At 47.3% G+C, this 5,115-nt stretch overlaps 1 pseudogene; it reads right to left on the reverse strand.

Moving 5' to 3' along the window:
* Positions 1–3,783: 3,783 nt before the first annotated feature.
* On the reverse strand, positions 3,784–5,115 carry LOC143438001 (large ribosomal subunit protein uL4 pseudogene; annotated as a pseudogene).

Below are 5,115 nucleotides of genomic sequence, written 5' to 3' on the forward strand. Positions count from 1 at the left end.
GCGCCGTTCTGGTCTGGAGGCGGATCTCGAAACCCGGCGGACGGGCACCCAGAGTCCCGCGAAATCCGCGGGAGGTTGGCACGGGCGCCGTGTGTCACCCGGAGGGTTTTAGCGCATGTGCAGTGTGTGTGGGCTTCAGAGGCGTTCTCCCACGCGCAGTGTGTTAGTCTGACACCATTGTGCACGCTCATTGTGGCAGAGAAGACACGCCCAGTGCATGATCCTTAGAGAATTTTGTGCTGCTCATGCCTATAGCACGTGGGCGTCACCGTACCCCGCCCCCTGCATTGGGACAAGCGAGTTCGAATCCCGAAGATGGAATAAAGAATCGCGTGAACCCTGCTCCTGTTAGTCACTGTCGTTGGGCGGGGCCTGGCTCCTGTCACTCACCCCACCTGTCAGTTTCCTAGCTGAGGCAGGGGAATGGCCGTGGAGCTAAAGCAGGGGGATGGTCATGATGCAGCTGAGGCAGAGGAATGGCTGTGACGGCAGGGATGGAGCTGAGGCAGGTGGATGACCGCGAGTGCACAGTGTGAGGCAGGGGGATGACAGCGATGGTGGAGCTGAGGGAGGAGGATGGCCTCGATGGGGACCTGAGGCAGGGGAATGGGGTGGATCGGTTTCTGTCTGTCTAATCCCGAAGGTCTCAGCGGCCCACCCCACCCCGCGGCGAGGGGAAGGGGCGGGGCCGGGGGACCCTGAGGACGCTGTGTGCCCCCCCCCCGCCGCTGCCCCGCCCTGCACCTCAGATTCAATTTCTGGCGCTGAATTTCAATTTACTCTGAATTATGTGATTGACAGTGGGGGTCGGGGCTGCGTGATTGACAGCTGGGGCGGGGCCTGGACAGTGTGGGCGGGGTTGGAAAATGATGGATGGGCAGGAGGCAGGGCCTTTCTGTTGTCACCCGCTTGAGGGAATGGCGGATAAATGGGGACTGAAGGCTGGGGGCGGGGCCACGTGATTGACAGTGGGTTCAGGGCTGGAGAATGATTGATTGACAGTGGACAGGAATCAGTCCTGGGGGATTCCCGGGGTGATAATAAAACAAAGAGACCTTGCAGGCATTAGCTGTTGCCCAGGCACAACTTGAAGAGATTCAAGAACGCCTATGAGAGAGCGCTGTTACAGAAAAAGGCCCTCTCAACTCTAAATCAGAGACGTACAGACCTTTTACAGCTCAGATAAAAGAAACTGGAGATTCTGACGATGAATTAGACCCAGAGGAGGGAGCTGAGGTAAAAGAAAGGGCAGCCAAAATCACAATGAGGATTGGCCTCCCTATGCACCTTATGCTCCACCTGTAGTCTTTGATGCAGCAGATGCTGCCCCGATGGACATGAAGGTATATAAATTAGAGATGGAAATTAAGCTGCAGAAATTGACTAACGAGCTACAGGAATTAAAGTGTCTGTCGGGTGCAAAACTGAGCAATGATTTTGAGATGCACCAATTGCCATTAAAAGAGCTGTGAATCAGGCTTCCAGGGATGGGCAAGATGCATCTAACGTGTTAGCTTTTCCTGTAGTTGATGTAATTGGCCAGCAGAACAAAAGAGTCAAACAATATCAGGCATTGGAGTTCAAAGTGATAAAAGCGTTAAAAACACCTGTGGCACAGTATGGGCCTACTGCCCCTTCACACAAGCTTTATTGGATACTGTGGTAGAAGCAAATTTAATGCCTCAAAATTGGAAAACTATATGTAAGGCTACTTTGTCAGAAGGAGATTACTTACTTTGGAGCTCAGAATGGCGTGATACCAGTAAGAGAACTGCCATGATGAATGCTCAGGCAGGCAATACAGATGGGGATCTTAACATGCTTCTAGGAGAAGGTCAATATGAAGGTAATGCTAATCAGGTTGAACTGCCTGCAGGAGTGTATGCACAGATAGCAATGGCTGCTCACTGTTCTTGGAATCAATTACCTACTAAAGGGGATCTTAGTGGGAATTTATCTGGTATTAAACAAGGCCCTGATTAACCATTTCAGGAATTTGTGGAAAGGCTGCTGAAAGCAGCTGATAGAATTTTTGGAGCTCTGTAGGAGGATCTGAGGTGGGAGGAGTAAAGAGAAGAAGAGGAGGAGGAAGGAAGGAGAGGAGGAGGTAAGGGAGAGATGGAGAATGAGAGAGAGGGACATAAAAGCTGATGTTCACTTGTCTGTAGCAGTCAAAGGTAGTTGGTATATCTAGGGCAGGTATTGGGTTACACCTCTGATTGTATGGGCATCTTGTTAATGATCATTACTGAATATATGAGCCTTTGGATAATCTAACCATCAGAGTCTCATCTGTACTGAGCCCTTTTTTGTGGGACGGTCCTGGCACTGCCGCCTTGCAAAGACAGCATGGAAGATTGGCATAGCCATCTCCCACACTGGCATCTCCTGGGTGGCAGGGCTGGTGTCTCTGGCTGGCCGTTTCTAGCTCCAGTGTGCATGTGGCTTCTGGCTACATGGGTGAGCTAAGCAGAGCTGCCACAGCCTAGACAGTCAGTATTACCAGTACCTTTTTATATAATTAATACAACAAAGTGGTGCACCAACTTCTAGCATGAATTCACTAGAAATTTAAGTCTATTCACCTGAGAGTAAAAGTTGTATTTTAAAAAAAAAAAAAAAAAAAAAGTGAGTGATCGATTGCCGCTGATAATAGTCACTCATGACTCCAGTGCTGAAAACCTGAACAAAGAAGACCTGGCATACAGGTCCTCTGCTGAGAGAAATTGCAGGCTGCTGCAGTCAGAGCCAAATAAATAACCCTCCGTTTTGGAGCAGTTACTGATTTAAGTATAAAGTTAAAATATAGAGATTATTTGCTTTTAGGAAAGATTTATAAACAGATTTGTCAGAATCACATGGGGATTATCGCCCTCGGTTTGGATCTTAGGGAAAATTGTCACTGGCTCTGGAGCAGAAAATACAGTGTACAAGTGGAAGCTGCTCTGGAGCACAGAGCCAAACAGATAGATGGTATAAATAAAAAAAAACTGTTCTAGGCAAAGGCTGAACAGAAAGAGAGTGTAAATCAGGTGTATTCAAATGATATAAAGTTATATAGCCTCACAGGAGACTTGGATTCTGTCTAACTTGGGCCCCACAGGAATTCTGGGTTCATTTCCTGCTTGGCAAAATAGGGAAGGAAGATGGGTGTGATTTTCAGTTTTGTGGTTATATTTTTCCTCTGGGAAAGAGGTCAAGATAAAGGTTTTTCTGGTTACTGGCTCAAGGACATTCTGTTTAGGAAAAAAGATTTTGTCTGTGTGTTGTCAGAAGAGATGATTAAGTTATTTCTGCCTTTCAGAATTATATGGATTAGACATGACAGAGGCAGACCTCCAGAAGACTAGATTCCAGAATTCAAACAAAAAAAAATTTGATACTAAAATTTGTTCTGAGAATTTTATATTGCAGAATACACAGCCTTGGTGTATCTACTCATCAAGCAAGCTGAGCAGAGCTGCTCAAACCTCTGATGTCCTGGAATTCCAGCTGGATGCAGTGAAGACACAGCCTTAGAGGCTTATCAATTTACTCCTTTCCCCCATCCCTCTTCTAATATTTCAACACCTGTAATCAGCTTGAAGAAGTTAATGAAGAGTCGGCGCCCCTATTCCATGGGCTTGGGGACTGAGGTGGTTAATATTGGGCTGTCTTTCTAGGGAAAAGTAGTGGTTTTGTTGGAACAGGGAGGAATAGCTAAGATTTATTGCATAGCCATTACCTATTGGTAGAAATATGTATAATTGTTATTAAGCTGAAGTTATAATTTCTTTTTTTCTCACTGTATCTTTTACTTATTCAAATAGGCCGTCTCTATTTGCTCTCTGGAATTTAGCAGATTTTAATAGTTTATGCAGCAGGCTTCTTTTCTTCTGTGGTAGGTTTCTTCTCTGCTGGTTTCTTGGTAGCCACCTTTTTCCCTGCAGGCTTCTTCAGCTTCTTGCTGTCCACAGGCTTCTTTCCTTTCTTGTCTGCTGCAGGCTTCTTCTCTGCTCCCACCTTCTTGGGTTTGGCTGCCAGTGCAGCAGCTGTGGCTTCCAGTTTTTTCACCCAAAGTTTGTTATTTCTGGCCTGGTGAAGAATGGTATTCCTGCACATTGTCTTTGCGTAAGGATTCAGCTTCAACATGATTCTCAGGTTCTTCAAGACTCTACGCTGAATCTTCTTGTGTGGTGCTCAGGGGGCTCTTTGGATCTCTGGGCTTTTCAAGATTCTGCTAAGGTCTGTGTTCATCATCTTGTGCATGTGAAGGTTATAGTTACTCTTGAGGGAAGCAGCCTTACGCCAAGTGCCATACAGCTTGTCCAACTTCTGGAAAGCACTTTCAGTCCAAACGCAGAAACGTCCCACATGCCCACCAGGAGCAAGCCTCAGAATGTTCAGCTTGTTTACATGGAGCAGAGTAATGCCAGGGATGTTCCCGAAGGCCTTGATGATACCATTATCTTCATTATAGATGATGCAGGGTCCCCTACAATGGATCTGCCTGCGGTTTCTCATTTTGCCCTTACCAGCCCTCATCCTCTGAGAGGCATAGACCTTTTTGATGTCATTCCAAGCTTTAAGTTTCTTGAGCAGCTGAACAGCCTCCTTGGTCTTCTTGTAACCTTCCACTTTATCTTCAACAACCAAAGGCAGTTCAGGAACCTCCTCAATACGATGACCTTTAGACATCACCAAAGCTGGTAAGGCCAAGGCAGCCAGGGCGGAACAGATGGCATATCGTTTTTGGGTCGTATTCACTCTGTGGTGCCAGCGCCGTCAGGTTTTGGTCGATGCAAACATGCGGCCCCCACGACACATATTTCCAAAGGCACCTGGCCTGAATGGTAGGTCCCGCCATCTCGAACTCTGGGAATTCGAGCCACAGCAGGGCCAGTACCCAAAGACACAGCACTGGTCTGATGACCTGCTAATTCACTGGCGGCATAGGGTTGTCGGATGTTTTTCATCAAGTTGGTGTGAACAAAGTTCACAATATCTGGTCGAATGGGAGCTTTGAACACAGCTGGCAATGTGACATTCTTGCCAGATGACTCTCCCTTTTCAGAGTACACCAATATGAGGGGATGGGCACAAGCCATGACGGGGAGAGGAGAAGGCCACTCTCCT

This window comes from Arvicanthis niloticus, chromosome 24 (assembly GCF_011762505.2).
Source record: "Arvicanthis niloticus isolate mArvNil1 chromosome 24, mArvNil1.pat.X, whole genome shotgun sequence".
Classification (NCBI taxonomy): domain Eukaryota; kingdom Metazoa; phylum Chordata; class Mammalia; order Rodentia; family Muridae; genus Arvicanthis; species Arvicanthis niloticus.